This window comes from Dendrobates tinctorius, unplaced genomic scaffold, assembly GCF_039654945.1.
Source record: "Dendrobates tinctorius isolate UK_male_01 unplaced genomic scaffold, ASM3965494v1 ptg000016l, whole genome shotgun sequence".
Taxonomy (NCBI): Eukaryota; Metazoa; Chordata; class Amphibia; order Anura; family Dendrobatidae; genus Dendrobates; species Dendrobates tinctorius.
The window spans coordinates 54,408,750-54,428,387 of NW_027361684.1; positions in this window are offsets into that span (position 1 = coordinate 54,408,750).

Genomic DNA, 19,638 nt, shown 5'->3' on the forward strand with positions numbered 1-19,638 from the left:
GGTCCAAACCCTGTTCTCGTTCTAGTGGGTTGTTGATGCCCCTGCCGGTGCCCAAGAGGCCATGGACCCATATCTCAATGGATTTTATTTCCGATCTTCCTGTCTCTCAGAGAATGGCTGCTATCTGGGTGATTTTTGATAGATTTTCTAAGATGATCCATCTTGTACCACTCCCAAAGTTGCCATCTTCTTCTGAGTTGATGCCCTTGTTTTTACAACAGGTGGTTCGGTTGCACGGGATTCCTGAGAACATTGTGTCGGACAGAGGAGTCCAGTTCGTTTCCAGATTTTGGAGAGCTTTTTGTTCCAAACTGGGAATTCAGTTATCTTTCTCCTCTGCATTTCATCCTCAGACCAATGGGCAGACTGAGAGAACAAACCAGACTTTGGAGTCCTATTTGAGATGTTTTATATCTGCTGATCGGGATGACTGGGTCTCATTTTTGCCCTTGGCCGAATTCGCGCTGAACAATAGAGCTAGTTCTGCCACTTTGATATCGCCCTTTTTCAGTATCTTTGGGTTTCATCCTCGATTTTCTTCAGGGCAAGTGGAATCTTCGGCCTGCCTAAGTGTGGACACTGTGGTAGAGAGAATGCAGCAGATTTGGGACCAAGTGGTGGATAAGTTGTCCCTCTCAGGAAAAAGCCCAACGGTTTTCCAACCGGCATAGGACCATTGGTCCCCGGTTTAAAGTGGGTGATATGGTTTGGTTGTCGTCAAAGAATATTCCTATGAAGGTTGCGTCTCCAAAGTTCAAGCCAAGATTCATTGGACCTTATAAGATTTTGGAGATTCTTAATCATTTTTCTTTTCGATTGGCTCTTCCAGCTATGTTTAAGATCCATAACGTGTTTCATAAATCTCTGTTGAAGAGGTTTGTGGAGCCGGTAGTTCCTATGGCGGCGCCTCCTGACCCTGTATTGGTTAAAGGCAATGTGGAATATGAGGTAGAGAAAATATTGGATTCTAGTTTGGCTAGATGGAGACTCCAGTACTTGGTCAAATGGAAGGGTTCTGGCCAGGAGGATAATTCTTGGGTCTCTGCCTCTGGCATTCATGCCGATAGATTGGTTTGTGCTTTTCACCGGGCCCATCCTGATCGGCCTGGTGGCGTGGATGAGAGTTCGGTGACCCCTCCTCAAGGGGGGGTACTGTTGTGAATTCGCTTTCTGGCCTACCTCTGGTTACTGCTGAAGGTGTTGGAGCTGGTCAGGTTGACTGAGGGGTTGTGAGTTCTCTTTCTGGGCTCCCTCTGGTGGTTACTGGAGGTAATCGAGCTGATCTGATTAACAGAGGCTTGCCACCTGATAATGAGGACGACGATTGGAGATCTGGGGTTTCAGACTGGATTTAAGACAGCCGACTCCCTCTATCCATGCTGGTGATTTTTTCCTGCATCCTGAGGTCTTAGATTCCAGCTCAGTCCCTGCATGCTCAGCTAAGTGTTATTTTGCTATTCTGTTCACATTTGAGCTGGTTTTGTCTATTTCAGTTTTGTGTGGGTCAGCCAGCTCCAGCTGGGGCTGTGCTGAATCACCATCCATATGTTACTGCTTGTGACAGTTTGTTTTTGTCCCTTATTAGATTGGCCTCTTTTTGCTCTGCTTTCAGAATATACCAGAGTGCTGATATAGTGGGCAAAGTCGTGCGACTTCAGTGTTTTTGCATCAGACGTGTTGGACCTTTTTGCAGGGTTTTTTGCATTATTGCAGACAGTGTCTTTCCTTTCCTGTCCTGTCTAGTCAGTGTGGGCCCCATTGTTTGCTCAGTCTATTTTCCTACCTGCGTTTGTGTTTTCATCTTGTCTCATCGACAATACATGTTTGGGAGCTATCTATTCCTTTGGGGTCTTCTCTGGGGCAGTTTAGATTTACCCTTTCTTGCTTTAGGTTTAGTTAGCTCTCCGGCTGTGCCGAGGCGTCTAGGATCATCGTAGGCACGCTCCACGGCTACTGCTAGTTGTGTGGATAGGATCAGGGGTCTGTAATCCGCTTAGTTACCAACCTCTCTGGTTTGCTGTGGCTTAGCTTGAGCTTGCTCTACTCCTCGGTGACCCAATCATAACATGAAACATAACAAATTCTTGTTGGTTATTGTCTTTTATTTATTTTTTACGCTGTTCTTCATGCGGTATACGTGACGAGACAACTTTATTCATCGGGTCAGTGTGATTACAGCAATACCAGATTTATATTGGGTTTTTATGTTTTGCAGCCGTCAACCTAAAAGACGCTTTTTATTGCAAAAAAAATAGTTTTTGCATCCCCATATTTAGACATTTATAAGTTTTCCATATTTCGGCTGAGTCATGAGAGGGTTTTTTTTTTGCTGGATGAATTTATATTATTATTGGTATCATTTTCAGGCACATTACATTTTTTCATCGCTTTCTATTCTGATTTTTGGGAGGCAGAGTGAACAAAAACCAGCAATTGTTTTTTTTCCATGCCGTTCTGCATGTGCTAAAATTTATAAGGCAGCTTTATTCTTCGGGTCAGTACGATTACAGCGATACCCCATTTATATAGTTTTTTAATGTTTTGGCACACTAAAAACTATTTTCTAGAAAAATTATTTTTGCATCAGTTTATTCTGTGCTTTCTATCTTAGCAATGGACACTGCAGACTCTCACACAGTGCACTTCCAAACAGATCTCCTCTATTCAGATGACTGATGAAGGTCAAGTATTGACCGAAACGTCTAATTTTTCTGGAATTTCTTCCTTCAATAAGTAAGTTCTTGAAGACACCCATATGACTGCCAAGTATTTCTGCATCACAGCTGACAGATCCTACTTGTGCAGCACCAGAATTCCTGAAGTGCTGTGTTTTCCTAATTATTAGTACCATTTAAATTGACATTCGTCTTTTTGATCGCATTTTTGGTGGTGTGGTGATAAAGCAGAGGTTTTTGCTTCTTTTTTTTGTTTTTTTGTTTTTTACGGTTTTCTCTGAAGGAATTAACTAGTGGAACAGTTTTATAGGTTGGGTCGTTCCGGACGCAGCAATGCCAAATATGTGTTTTACTGTTTGTTTGTTTTTTTACATAAATAAATGTATTTATTGGATTAATATTTTGTCTTTTTTTTCGCACCGCATTGTGCCAATGGGAGCAAACAGATGCTCCTCGATGTCGCTGTTACTCTTGACAACGGCATCAGAGGGGTTAAACACTGGCGATTGGTGCTAGCACCGATCGTGGGCGTTGCTGCAGGGTGTCAGCTCTCACATAGAGCTGACACCTGAACCTGATAGCTGCGGAGCTCAGCGTGAGCCTGTGCGATCGAGGCACCATATATACGGTGATTTGTGGGAAAGCATCTCCCGCGGCACTGTATATATATGCAACATGTTGGGAAGGGGTTAATAACCATGGCTATACTGCTGCAGGCCACACGTAAGGCCCCCATACACTTTAGATAGCTTAGATGTTTTGGACAGTCATTCAGCCAGCCGACAACCATCTTAGGCTACTTTCACACATCCGGTGTGTGGGGTCCGGTGACGTGCGGCGAAAAGCCGCGCCGCCGGATCGGGCCTGTAGCCGTGACACCGGATGTGTATGCGGTGAGACAATACGGCTCGGACATTATTAAAGGAGCCGCAGGACGAGGTGGACAGAGGCAGCCGATGAGAGACCGCTGCTGAAAGGGAGGTGAGGGGAGGGGAGGAGAGGAGAGGATAGGAGAGGGGAGGGGAGAGGGGGGTGGAGAGAGAGAGACATGGGGGGTTAACACTTAGTGTCCAGGCGAGAGAATCTCTCTTTCTTGCCGGGCACTTGTGGGGTTAACCCCACAGAGAGATCTCTCTCTCTCACCCAGTCACTGTGAGTGTTAACCCCACAAGTGCCCGGCGAGAGAGATCTCTCACAAGTGTCCGGGTGACAGAGAGAGATCTCTCTCTCTCTCGCCGGGCACTTGTGGGGTTAACATTCACAGAGTCCGGGCATGCGCTGTGGAAAAAGCCGGTCCGGCGCTGACAAAAAACGTTGCAGGGAACGTTTTTTGCAGATGCCGGACGGCTAATTTATGCCGTGTCCGGCAACAACCGGACACGACGCATAACCGTCCGGCACGATGCGGCGACCATGAAAGCTTATGGGACAAAACCGGATCCGGTGCTGGATCCGGTTATTAAAAATTTCGCCGCATTGTGCCGGATGACAAAAACCGGATGTGTGAAAGAGGCCTTAGTCATCTCTCCACACACAGGAGAGCTTGCTCGGCTAACAGCTCCTGTTTCCTCTATAAGAAAGCTGGCGACAGACATCTCTGCTGATAGCTTATCTCCAGGAGAACAAAGCGATTGATAGTCTGAAATCAGATATGAGTGATCAATATTTCTGCCAACAGTCAATTGGCCGTAGCCCCTGAAGACATTAGAGTGCTGGCTGAACCCGTCAGTGTCAGCAGGTATGGCCAACATTAGTCTAATGAGTATTAGGGGCTTTTCACTGAGCAGCCAAGTCCCTATTTTTTGTGTATAACCTTTTCTAATACATGGCCACAGCACTATGTGATATATTAGGCCTGCAGAACTTTTTATAGCTCATCGCACCATGAATAATCTAATTCATTCCCATTATATTTTTAAAGGAGTTCTTCAACCTTAAGCTACAAGTCTGCAGTCACTATGTGCAGTAGCTGTGAGGATTCTAAGGTGCTGGGAGTGGTTTGTGTGTGATAGCAAGTATACGCTAGTCATATACAGACTAGATGTGCGCGACCTTGTTCAATGCAAAAGTATTGAGCAAGGCCTGACACGCCTAGTCAGAATGCAAACTTGTGGTCATGTTACTGCCCGATCTTATCACTGGTGAATCCTCAGAGCATGCAGTGCACACACTGTGAGGATTCACAAGTCTGCAGTAACATAGAGTGACTGCAGACTCGTAGCCTAAGGCTGGACGGGATTTTCCTTTCCTATGTAACACATGGAGATTTTATAGACGATCCAAAGCAAAATCTTTGGCGGTAATAACCATCACATCTGGACTTGCTGCTGAATATGGATGTAGCTGGAAGGCCCAAGCTTTGTAAATAGCCCATGGCCTATGGTACACTTACTTTGCCACTGTTTATAGGTCAGAATATTTCTATAATACTAAGCATCATGGAGTAGTTTGTCCATGCTGTCTGATGGACCCTGATGCAAAATTTGGACTTGGTCCCCCACATGTTGGTCAGATACATGGGCCTTTGTAGCATTTTAAATCCTATAAGGATATACTGTATGTGTTGCCCCCTCCTCCCCCTTTTTGTAGTAATCTCCCCCATCCTGGGCTCAACCCATCCTGGTATATATCTGGTTGAATATGTTTGGTGCAATAACTCCATTCCGGTCTATGAGTGCTTAGTTGTTAAATTTGTATGCTGGTCATGAAGTTAGAACAAAAAAAAAGCCCCAGAGGCTCACACAGGGAGAGCATGTGACTATATTTCCTGTTTTCCTGTGTCTGTGTATGAGAGAAGCAGCCTGCTCTAGGTGCTGCACAGATAGAGACACACAAATTATTTATTCCTGATCTATTTAAGCTTATCATATATTGTTCCTGATTGTTCCTTAGTAAAGAAGCTCTGTTATCACACGCTTGGAGAGTTATCCTGAATAATCCACTGCCAACAGGTTATGGGCCCAGAGTGACACAGAACCCCAGCATAACACAGCAATAGAAGCCCAAAGCAAAAGCAGCACAGAGCAACAGAGAAGATGTCCACTAGCAGCAATCCTGTCAAGTTCACAGTGCCAAGCCTCAATAACCAGAACTACCAGTCCTGGAAATTCAAGGTGAAGATTCTGCTCATAACAGAAGATATGTGGAAATATACTCAGGAACAAGTGCCTCAACTGTTACCAGATTATTAGCTAGAGAAAGATCAGAAAGCACAATCTCCCTCAGTATAGATGATAATCAGATTGTGCATATATGCAAATGTGCAACCACAAAGGAAATGGGGGATGAGTTACAGAAAGTGCATGAAAGATCAAATCTCAGCAATAAGCTTTATCTCATGAGAAAGTTGTATCAGTCTAAGCTAAGTGATGGACAGAATATGCAGGACTATATAAGGCTAAGTTCACACTTTAGAATGGCTGGTCTGCGGAGGGCTGTGCACTTTCTCCCTTAAGCTCCGCCTATGCTTAGCCTACTTCTGCATGCGTCCTGCATACCTATCTTTAATATTGGGTACGCTGGGACATGCATTTTATGCGTATGTGTCAGCATGCTGCGTTTTGACGTGGCCATCGACCGCACAGAAATGCAACAATCTTGTATTCCCGTGTGGTCGGCAGGCACGTCAAAACGCCACATGCAGACGCATCCGCATACAATGCATATCCCTGCGTACCCAATGTTAAAAATAGGTACGCAGGACGCATGCGGAAGTAGGCAGAGCATAGGCGGACCTTAAGGGAGGAAGTACGCAGCCCTCCTCAGACAGTCATATGCAAGTGTGAACTTAGCCTAAGAAACACCCTAGAGATTGTGGAGCGTCTCAGGGGTATTGGAGAAGAAATTAAAGATTTTCATGTTGCTGCACTTCTATTAAGTGGTCTTCCAGAGAGATATGACACACATGACTGCACTAGATGCACGGCCATATGATGAGCTGACACTAGAGTATGCTAAAGGCAAACTTGTGGATTAATTCAAGAGAAAAACGCAGCATGTACGCAGCAGTAATGAATCCATAGCAGAAACAGCATTAAAGACACAGGATTTCAATAAATATAAGAGCAATCTAAGATAAACTTGTGAATGTTTTGTCTGTAAAAAGCCCGGCCACCTTAAAGCAGACTGCAGAATTTGGGAAGCATGAATGAGTCAGCTTAAAAAGCAGAACAGTAATCAAAGGGTTAAAACAGCTGTAAAGGAAGATTCTGCATGTGTTGAAACTGCATTTAATGCCAGTACAAGCCCATCTGCAAAGCATATATGGTGTATAGATTCTGGTGCAAGCAGTCACATGACAAATAAGGATTTCTTCACTGACCTTAATGAATGCAAGTCAGAAAAGGTCCTCCACCTTCACTGCCCAGTTTCCTCAGCATAAAGCAGAAAAATCCCAGTAAAGGATGTTCTCTATGTTCCCAGCCTTGAAAGCAATCTTCTGTCAGTAAAGAAGCTCATGAAAAAGGGGAATGCAGTTACTTTTAAAGATAACAGCTGCATCAGGTCACACTCTTGCAGAAGGAAAAATCCAAGATTAACTTTATCAGCTAAAATGCAAGTGCTAGACAAGATCTACATAAAAACTGTATCCATATATGGCATGGACGTCTTAGGCACAGAGACCCAGAAGCAGTAAGGAAGCTAGCTCAACTTGCAAATGGTATTGAAATTAACCAGTGTAGTCTAATCATGAAGTGCATTAGCTGTCTTAAAGGGAAAATGTCCAGAAAATCCTTTCCTAAAATACGCACCACTAGATCTGCACAGCCACTGGATCTGATACATACAGATGTATGTGGTCCAATGAGTGTTCAAACTCCTAGCAAGAAGAGATATCTTTGCAGCATCTACAGCAGTCTGCTTCTCTCATACACAGGAAAACAGGAAATACAGTCACATGCTCTCCCTGTGTGAGCCTCTGGGAGTTTTTTTTTTGTTGTTCTAACTTTATGGATAGCATACAAATCTAGCAACTAAACACTCATAGACAGGAATGGAGTTGTTGCACCAAACATATTCCAACAATAAGGAAACAGATTGAAGCATGCTGCCCACCTTTCTATAAGATGATAATTGCAAAATGGCAGACAGCGAGGTCCTTAGACTGCTGTGTACTTCTGTGATGTTTACAGAGCAATCTGCATGATAGTAAAGCTCTCATTAATATTTATGCAATCTATTATTATTATTTATAATATTCAGATGAATTACCTAATGATAATTTAGGATTCTGTTTCCTGGGTCTAGTTTTCTATTTACAGTTTGATATTGTAGAGAAAAAAATCCATCTTTTTTTACATCCAATACTACATAACCAGCAGCTGATGTATGAATGTTTGTCCATTGCTTGCAGTCCATGGCCTCATGTAATGATCTCTTTATATCCTATACATTTTATCTGGCTCAATAACCTAATGAACAGCAATTTTCCGCTTCCTTTGTGGAACATTCATCATGCTGCATATGTAGCAGTGTCATTAGTAAAAGACAAAATGTGTAAGAATTTTGTGATTTAAAATCTAGGCTTTGTTAAAAAAAAAAAAAAAAAATATCAGAAACTTGCCACACAAATCTTCAGTTTGACATTGAAAAGATGACTTCCAAAAAACATGAAAATGAAAACCTGGTGTGAAATTCTCTAAAAATGATATAAAAAACATACACAGGTCCTATACATTAGAAAAAAATGAAATGAAACTGCAGATTTTTGGAGAAATTGGTTAATATTCTAATGGGAATAAGGGTAACTGAATCACGTCAAGGAGAAAGAAAGACCATCGTGTTGGATTTTAGCATCCTTCAGTCTTGCTGGAGATAAGGCTCAAAATGTCTAGGCGCAACTTACTGTTTTCTCCATAATGAAATGAGCATATTCATGTATGTACAAATACTTCCCATATTTTTTTTTTTTACAAATTATAATGAAACAGTTCTTTATGCAGAAATAGAAGCATGGTAAGAAGGGAACCAATCTCCAGGCAAGGGATGACCTAAATTGAACAAATGTTTTGAACATGGTTAAACATTGAAGGCATCGGACCACCACGAAGTATACAGACCCTACAGTATGATCCCAGCAAAGAGCAAACAGATGAACGGCATACTAGGGCACCCAAATCACCACATTAACAGACGGAGCTATTTATCTGAAGTATTGCGGTATATGTTTCAGTCAAAAAACGGAGGTGCTTGCATGAAAAAACATGAATATTTCAATGTGAAGCGAAAAAAGAAGAAATATGCAGCACTCACCGATATAGCTGAAAAACTGTGCGTCTTTATTTCACATAAATTCCATCAATAGATGTGTGGACATGCAGGACGTTAGAGGAATGCTAGGGGAGGGAGGTGCCGGACAACGGCCGTTTCACGATTACTCGCTTCTACGGGTCCAGGTGAGGGGATTAGCTAAAGGTCATTCCCTTTATAGGACCACAGACCTTACTAAATAACATACATAACGAGTTGTGAAACAAACATTTACAAAAAATATAGTTATACAATATACAGAGTGCAAGATACTAGTAAAGAAATAATTGAACTGAGCACAGGATTTATTTCACTCACTTTTTATCCATACAATGGACACAGACGTAAATATAGAGCTTTCTGATATGAATGCGGTTGAACAGGGACTTTTAGCAGGACGAGAGGATGCAGGGGAGTTTTTTGCAGAGTGCAATCTTAAGGAAGAGCTGCACATTATCAGCACAAGATCACTTGAATTTAAAATACAATCATTAGCTGAGAGAGAAATCCGATCATTTTGGACTGTAAAATCACTGAAATCATATACTGAATGCAAGAGAGTCCCGAGAGGTTTACGTATCTTCAAGGAAATTTCACAATTTCAAGATGATCCTATTTTCCAAAAGAAATGGACCAATGTTCTCTCCATTTATTACAATTGGTAGCAGAGAAAAATAAGCAGGAGTATAATGATCTGACTGAACAGTTGGAGAAAGCGAAATCAGAATTAAAGTCACGCTACACAGAAAACCAAAATACAAATTTTTACAAAAAAATTGGATAAAAAACTCGTATTACTATGTAGCATCCATAGAAAAAGATAGAATGTTAAAAATAATAATAATAAAAAAAAAATTGGGATATATTTACCCTCTGTCGGCCCCCGGAGTCGTTCCACCCCTCATTGGCGCTGCCGGCACCTTCCGTTCCCAGGGATGCCTTGCGACAATGACCTCTGATGGCGTACCATCACGCGAGACCGCTACGTCATCAGAGGTCATTCGCGCAATGCATCCCTGGGAACGGAAGATGCTGGCAGCATGACTGAGAGGCGGGAGGACTCCGGGGGCCGACAGAGGGTATGTAGTCTCCTCTCCTCCAGACCCTGGGTACCATCCGCACATGAAGCGCTCACTTTACGCATATTGGGCATAGCCACATGCGTAACATGAGCATTTCAATGCAATCCTATGGTGGCGGAATCGCGGAGATTCTGCAGAAATAATGAACATGCTGCGGATTTTACCGCTATGCGATTCCGCAGCGGTAAAATCCACAGCATGGGCACAGCAACTGCCATAGGATTGCATGGGAATGTGTTTTATTAGCGTTTTTTAAGTGTTTCCGAAGCGGAAACGCATAAAAAGCGCAGTGTGGGCACACAGCCTTATACTCACCTACTGTAATTCATGCTGTGCAGATATGTTCAGGAACAACAAAATCTAAAATCGAAATTTTATATACAATGTGTAAAAAAACAAAATAGACACATTCTATGAAATATAAAGTTTACAAATGTGAGGCCGCTCAAGCTTTGCATATAGCTTAGGATCATGTTCATGTTCTGTGTTCGCGGCTTACTGTAGCTTAGCGTACTGAATACAAAAGTCTCACTCTGTGGAGGAAAATGTTCACAAGTGTCAGCATAACGTTAGAATTTGGTGTCTGTATTCTTTTCAGTTCAGTAGCTGTGGGACCTTTAAACAATACAAACCTTTACGAGTAACATGAAAGGTACTACTGTATGTGAGTTATTCTACAGAAGACCGGGAGTCTGGAATGCTACAAATGTAAATATATATTGGATGAATGTGCAGATTTATATGTGTGGATTTCTGAAAAATGCAAAGAAAATTCAAATGGAAACATTGTGAAGTATGCAGAGTTTCTACAGAAAATAACGTAGTCGTTGCCTTCTGGTATACGAATGAATGCAGCACAAGGCCAGCTGGGGGCTTAGACATGACAGGCTGCACAAGGGGGGCTGAAGCAGGTACTAAACTCTGCTTCAGCATAAGGTGTTATAGTGTAGCTGATTTTCTATAATATAAGTCATATCCTTGTATATGGGGACATAATTACTAATGATAATTTTAGGTGATCACCTGAACCAAATCTTATTTAACGAAGGAAAGTATAAAAAACGTCTGCTGTGTTGTTCATAATCCTCTTGCAATAGGACAAGCTGGATGGCAAAACAAGTGCTAGTAATATCTCAAAAGTAATAGGAATGAAAAAATAACTTTTAACCATGCCAAAGGAGTTGAAAAGAAATGTCTTGAGTGAGGAAAAGAAGGGCTCAATTCTAGCTTTACTAGCAGAGGGATACAGTGAGCGTCATGTTGCCTCCATCCTTAAAATTTCTTGTCCATTACAACATGGTCAAGCAGCAGTCATTGGGGACAACAAACCTACAGGTGGCAGAGGGTGAAAACGACTCTCCACTGACCGGGATGACCATCATCTTATTTGAATGTCACTCAGCGACCGCAGGATGAAATCAAGTGACCTACAAAAGGAAAGGCAACTGGGGTAAAGTGCACGACAAGAACAGTTTGTAACAGGCTCCTAGAGGCAGCGCTCAAGTCATGTGAAGCTAGAAAAAAGTCTTTCATCAATGAGAAGCGAAGGAGAGCCAGGCTGAAATTTGCCAAAGACCATAAGGATTGGACCATAGAGGACTGGAGTAAGGTAATCTCTGATGAGTCAAATTTTCAGCTTTGCCCAACACCTGGTCGTCTAATGGTTAAACGGAGACCTGTGGAGGCGTACAAGTCACAGTGTCTTGCACCCACTGTGAAATTTGGTGGAGGATCGGTGATGATCTGGGGATGCTTCAGCAAGACTGGAATTGGGCAGGTTAATATTTGCGAAGGACGTATGAATAAAGCCGCATACAAGGTTATCCTGGAAAACCAGCTGATTCCTTCTGCTCAGGCAATGTTCCCTAACTCTGAAGACTGTTTTTTTTTCAGCAGGACAATGCGCCATGCCACACAGTTAGGTCAATCAATGTGTGGATGAAGGAACATCACATCAAATCCCTGTCATGGCCAGCCCAATCTCCATTTTCCAAATAACAGTAATATTTTACATTGGCATTTAAATGTAGAGATTACATTTATACATTAGACAAAGGGAAGGGAAGGATAAGGGGTTTGGAAAAGGTTTAAGTTGCTTTATTAAGACATACAAAGGGCAAAACAAAAGGAAGGGTAGGGAAAATATAACAGTAATGCTATATATTAAAGAAATAAGTAGAGATACATATTATCTATAAACTATGCTAACTGAGTCGTGTCTCTTCAAAATGTTTGGGAATTAAATAAACCCCATAAGGAAGAGACAAGACTAACAGTAATGTGCCTTTTCAATATTTTTAGGGATCAAATAAATCCCTACAAAAAAAAGACAAGCATCCATACACCTGTAAAGAAAAAAGGAATTATAACCGCTTAAAAATATTAATATTGCTTACTGATAAATGCTTAATATAAATTATATGTATACTTGTCGCAGTTGGTCCGAGTACACCGATACCCAAGGACCAAATGGAGGGAAAGTTCGGTTTTCTTCTCAAACTAAACTAGTGGAATACGGATCAATTACTTATTATAATCGCTTTTCCGAATATTAGTAACAGTCGACCTTGAAAGTCCACGATTATGTAGCGAACGGGTATCCTCTGCAGTCCACAGCATCCGTGTTTGAGCAGGATGAGGATCCTGTGCATGCGGAGGCGAAGCATCAGGAGGAGACAAATGAGGAGCCATACCAGCCTTTTTTAAAAAGTCCATGCCCTCCACCGGAGATTGAATAACAGTCAATTTGGAGGCAAATTTCATGAGCAATGTGGAAGACTGTGACCAGTTATAACTAATACCAGCACTTTGAAGTCCTTTTGTAATCTGGAAGAATGACCTGCGTTTTTGCAATGCGTTTCTGGAAAAATCCTTAAAGAATATTACATTTTTGTATGGTAATGAGATGAACGCTGATTCCTTAGAAACACCAAGCAGAGCATTTCTTACCCAGTTAGGGTAGAATGAAACGATTACATCCCTAGATAAATTAGACGGCAAGGAGGAGGGTCTTCTGATCCTGAATACTTTTTCAATTAAATTCTTCCCTTTAGTTTCAGGAAATAGATAGCACACCATTGAAGAGATATAGTCCTTCAGTTGAGATGAAATAATTTTTTCAAGGACACCTCTGACCTTCACATTGTTTTTCCTTTTTAAATCTTCATAGTTGGACAGAGAGTTTCTGAAAGAGGTAATATCATTCTGAATTTTTCTCAGAGAATTCGAGAGTTCATGTAGATTTAGAGCGTCCTTAGAGCACGAGATTTCTTGATTTCGAAGTACAGATTTCGATTCTTGAACAGAACTATTGGGTAAGTCATCAGATTTCATATGATTAACACCGGTCACCGACGATAATATGTCCATAAAAAGCTTCTTGATCAAGCTCTCTGAGGCCTTTACTTTATCTGTTGATTGAGAAACTTTCCGGGTAGATTTCCCCCAGGTGTCCAACGATTTCAAAAAACCTTTACATATACAGTTGTGGCCAAAAGTATTGACACCCCTGCAATTCTGTCAGATAATACTCAGTTTCTTCCTGAAAATGATTGCAAACACAAATTCTTTGGTATTATTATCTTCATTTAATTTGCCTTAAATGAAAAAACACAAAAGAGAATGAAGCAAAAAGCAAAACATTGATCATTTCACACAAAACTTCAAAAATGGGCCGGACAAAAGTATTGGCACCCTCAGCCTAATACTTGGTTGCACAACCTTTAGCCAAAATGACTGTGATCAACCGCTTCCGGTAACCATCAATTAGTTTCTTACAATGCTCTGCTGGAATTTTAGACCATTCTTCTTTGGCAAACTGCTCCAGGTCCCTGATATTTGAAGGGTGCCTTCTCCAAACTGCCATTTTTAGAACTCTCCACAGGTGTTCTATGGGATTCAGGTCTGGACTCATTGCTGGCCACCTTAGAAGTCTCCAGTGCTTTCTCTCAAACCATTTTCTAGTGCTTTTTGAAGTGTGTTTTGGGTCATTGTCCTGCTGGAAGACCCATGACCTTGAGGGAGACCCAGCTTTCTCACACTGGGCCCTACATTATGCTGCAAAATTTGATGGTAGTCTTCAGACTTCATAATGCCATGCACACGGTCAAGCAGTCCAGTGCAAGAGGCAGCAAAGCAACCCCAAAACTTCAGGTAACCCCCGCCATGATCGACTGTAGGGACCATGTTCTTTTCTTTGAATGCCTCTTTTTTTCTCCTGTAAACTCTATGTTGATGCCTTTGCCCAAAAAGCTCTACTTTTGTCTCATCTGACCAGAGAACATTCTTCTAAAATGTTTTAGGCTTTTTCAGGTAAGTTTTGGCAAACTCCAGCCTGGCTTTTTTATGTCTCGGGGTAAGAAGTGGAGTCTTCCTGGGTCTCCTACCATACAGTCTCTTTTCATTCAGACGCCGACGGATAGTACGGGTTGACACTGTTGTACCCTCGGACTGCAGGGCAGCTTGAACTTGTTTGGATGTTAGTTGAGGTTCTTTATCCAACATCCGCACAATCTTGCGTTGAAACCTCTGGTCAATTTTTCTTTTCCGTCCACTTCTAGGGAGGTTAGCCACAGTGCCATGGGCTTTAAACTTCTTGATGACACTGCGCACGGTAGGCACAGGAATATTCAGGTCTTTGGAGATGGACTTGTAGTCTAGATTGCTCATGCTTCCTCACAATTTGGTTTCTCAAGTCTTCAGACAGTTCTTTGGTCTTTTTTCTTTTCTCCATGCTCAATGTGGTACACACAAGGACACAGGACAGAGGTTGAGTCAACTTTAATCCATGTCATACCCACAGAACCACCAGGCAGCCCATCAGGAGCCACGCCACCATTCTTCTCCCGGGTCTGCGCACCCCCGGCACCCACCGCACTCTCCCGACATGTATCTTCATCATCTATAGCTGGGGCCACGCTAAACCCAGGAGAATCTCCCGCTGTTGACCAACATGCAGATTGAGCTCCTGTGCTGCCTGGCACCCGCTGCACAGATAGCGCTGACTTACATTCATCCTCCCTCCGCAGCCCCTCAGTGTCTGGAACCGCCGCGGCCTTCCGATTCCTCTTCAGCCCTTCAGCAGCTGCTTCATTAGCCATGATGATGGGAGATTTCCTGCCGCCGGGCCGCCGCCGCGTTGAAACAGCTGAGTCACCGTCATCCTCGGTGTCCGGAGCCACCGCAGCCTCCCGATTGTTCTTCTGCTCCTTGAGGGCCAATGTCTGGACCGCGGTGAAGGGAAGCTTCCCGCCGCCAGGTTCCCGCCGCGGAGCGACCGCTGAGTCATACCCAGCTTCCCTCCGCCTCCTCACAGCGCCCAGAGCCGACCTGGACTCCCGACTCTTCTCCTCACGTATTACCACTGCTGCTTGGACCGCTGTGAGGGGAGATTTTCCACCAGCAGGATTCCCGAGGGTCAGCGATGTTCTGGAAAGCCCCTGCTTCTCCTGATTCCAGCGGGGAGCCGACACCTGATCTTCAGGCCTGGACTGTTTACCTCCTGATGTCGGAAGGCCCCTGCTAGGTCTTCTTCCATTTCTTTGTCCTAAGGCAACTGTTGTTCATAGCAACCAATCACAGCTCAGCTTCTTTTGAACAGCTCTGGTAAAATGAAAGATGCTTCGTGATTGGTTGGTGATACACATACACATCCAAACATACATTCATTTTTATATATAGAGACTAGCTGAAGAGCCCGGCGCCACCCGGGCATAGTAACTAACTATGGTTACAAATTATAATGATTATATCTATATATATTAAGCTGAGTGTAGAGCCCCGCCCACTCCGCATAGCCACATTCACTATAATAAAGCTCAAGTGTGTGTGTGTATGTATGTATGTATGTGTGTGTGTATGTCCGGGATTGGCATCCGCACCGTCGCAGCTACAGCCACAAAATTTGGTACAGTCACACGTCTGGACCCCGAGAGCGTCCTAGGCTTTGTTGTGAGGCAAAAATTTAACCCTGCGCGTTCCAATTCAACAAACAATTTTGCCCCTATCTACATAATGGGGAAAAAGTGTGTGTATCAAGCCCCGCCCCTCATTATGATGTCATAATGGTTGCCATGGCGACGCTGATGTCATCATAGATTGCAAGCCCCGCCGCTTATTATGATGTCATAATGGTTGCCTATGGGATGGAGGATGTGTGATGGGTATATGGGCACTGGACTATGGGATGTAGGATATGTATGATGGTTATATGGGCACGGGACTATGGGATGGAGGATGTGTGCACTGGACTATGGGATGGAGGATATGTATGACGGGTATATGGGCACGGGACTATGGGATGGCGGATATGTATGATGGGTATATGGGCATGGGACTATGGGATGAAGGATGTGTGATGGGTATATGGGCACTCGACTATGGGATGGCGAATATGTATGAAGGGGATATGGGCATGGGACTATGGGATGGAGGATGTGTGATGGGTATATGGTCATGGGACTATGGGATGGAGGATGTGTGATGGGTATATGGGCACTCGACTATGGGATGGAGGACATGTATGATGGGTATATGGGCACGGGCCTATGGAATCGTGGATATGTATGATGGGTATATGGGCACGGGACTATGGGATGGAGGATAATTATAATTTGCTATAACTAACCACAGTTAGTTACTATGCCCGGGCAACCCCGGGCTCTTCAGCTAGTTCGCTATAATATCCCACATCATCCCGTCAGCCAGAGCCACCAGACTACTACCCCTAATACCCCACATCATCCCATCAGCCAGAGCCACCGGACTACTGTTGTTCATAGCAACCAATCACAGCTCAGCTTCTTTTGAACAGCTCTGGTAAAAAGAAAGATGCTTCGTGATTGGTTGGTGATACACACACACATACATACCATACATACATACATTCACTTTTATACAGTATATAGAGATATATCATTTAAATCCAGCCCTTTTTCTTTTTTGCGTTTCTGTTTTTCGCTTCCTGTCTTCCCTGAGCTATAACTGTTTTATTTTTCCGTCAATATGGCCATGCGAGGGCTTATTTCTTTTGGGACTAGTTGTACTTTTGAACAACACCATTGGTTTTATCATATCAAGCAGGAAAAAAAAATTCCATGTGCAGTGAAATTGCTAAAAAGTGCAATTCCACAACTCATGGCTTACATCATCATGGCATCCGGCATCGATATGCATTCCTCCTGATGAACTGTGCAAATGGGGAAACACGTCGGGGTGGCCTGAACATACACTAAGTTCCAATTATCTGCATCATTGTATATTGCTCTATTTTTTAAGGCCTTATGTCCCTACGATTGAGGGGCTACCTATTGGTATTACCATATGTCAATAAGTCTTTTATCAATGCGGGAGATCATTGCTCCTAGGTTAATGGATATGCCGCTATGTGTGCAACATTTTTTGAGGTGGCCTAAATATATGCTAAATTTCAATCATTTGCATTATTGTATATGGCTCTATTTCAAAGGCCTTATGTCCCTATGATTGAGAGGCTGTTACATTGGTATTATCATATATGAATAAGTCCTTTATTTATGGGGGGAAAATTGTTGCTCCTAGGATGTGAATATGCCGCTGTGTGTTTAACATTTTTTTTTTTTGGATTTGGATCATTGTGGCAATTATGGGCCTTAATGTTATTTGGCCTTTTTTTGTTGCCTGCTAATTCTGGATTTGAACCTAATAAATGAAATGTTATATATTGTGTACGGATCTATTCCTTTAATTTCTTTTCTTTGCTATATTGTTTTCCCCCCTATATTGATAGGGTGATATTAGGGGAGAGAGGGACAGTCCACGTTGAGTGGGGGCGCCAAAAAAATCGTCTCTTAGGCCGGAGTCACACTACAGCAAGATACGGCCGAGTCTCGCAGGTTAAAACCAATCTCTGGCACCGGCACTCCGGAGCGGAGCGTGCAGCCCCATGTATTGCTGTGCGGCTGCACGCTCCGCTCCGGAGTGCCGGCGCCAGAGTTTGGTTTTAACCTGCGAGACTCGGCCGTATCTCGCTGTGTGTGATCCCGGCCTTAGGGTGCCAACCTCCATGGCAAGGAAGGAGTCAGTGAGGCATATTGCAGGGTTATTGCAGGCAATTTTGTGTGTCAATATTGTGGGTTATATAGGTTTTTTTACCCTACACACTGGGATAGGTGTTTTTTACTATAATAAGGAATTAAAATTGTGTTTAAGGGAAATATATGTTCACTATTCAATTCCACAACTGTTGTTTGGATTTTTTTGTACCATGTGCACCAAATGCTAAAACTCACCTGCCATTATGATTTTCCAGGTCATTATGAGTTTGTTGATACTAAACATGTGTGGTTTTATATATATATACATATATATATATATATATATATATATATATACAGTATATATATATAAATGGTGAAAAAAAATCTGAGGTTTTAAAAAAAAAAAATTGCGTAATTTTCCGTGAGCCGTAGTGTAGCCCTGGGTGACAGCTTACTTTTTGTGCGTCAAGCTGACATTTTTAATGATACCATTTTGGTGCAGATACGATCTTTCGATTTTAATGCAATGTCGTGGTGACCAAAAAAATGTAATTCTGGCGTTTTTACTTTTTTCGCTATGTCGTTTACCGATTAGATTAATTCTTTTTATACATTGATTGGGCGATTCTGAACGCGACAAAACCAAATATGTGGATTTTTAATTTTTTTATTGTTTTATTTTGAATGAGGCGAAGGGGTAATTTTAACTTCTATTTTTTTAATATTTTTAAAAACTTTTTTTTTTAACTTTTCACTTGCTTCGCCTCTGCTACACACAGGCGATGTGATCATCACCTGTGTGTATCAGAGGCGAAGCAAGTTCACTAGTTATATGGTGTACCGTGCACACTAAATGCATGAGCTGCCCTGAAAACACATTTGCTTACCCATAGTTAGTCTGGACCACTGCAGCCCTCCTTGCGGCCCCTGACATGCGTTTCGCGTACCTGCTTTATCAAAGGGGTATACAGTCATATGTAAAAGTTTGGGCACCCCTATTAATGTTAACCTTTTTTCTTTATAACAATTTTGGTTTTTGCAACAGCTATTTCAGTTTCATATATCTAATAACTGATGGACTCAGTTATATTTCTGGATTCAAATGAGTTTTATTGTACTAACAGAAAATGTGCAATCTGCATTTTAATAAAATTTGACCGGTGCAAAAGTATGGGCACCTCAACATAAAAGTGACATTAATATTTCGTAGATCCTCCTTTTTTCAAAAATAACAGCCTCTAGTCGCTTCCTGTAGCTATTAATGAGTTCCTGGATCCTGGATGAAGGTATTTGTGACCATTCCTGTTTACAAAACAATTCCAGTTCAGTTAAGTTTGATGGTCGCCGAGCATGGACAGCCCGCTTCAAATCATCCCACAGATGTTCAATGATATTCAGGTCTGGGGACTGGGATGGCCATTCCAGAACATTGTAATTGTTCCTCTGCATGAATGCCTGAGTAGATTTGGAGCAGTGTTTTGGATCATTGTCTTGCTGAAATATCCATCCCCTGCGTAACTTCAACTTCGTCACTGATTCTTGCACATTATTGTCAAGAATCTGCTGATACTGAGTTGAATTCATGCGACTCTCAACTTTAGCAAGATTCCCGGTGCC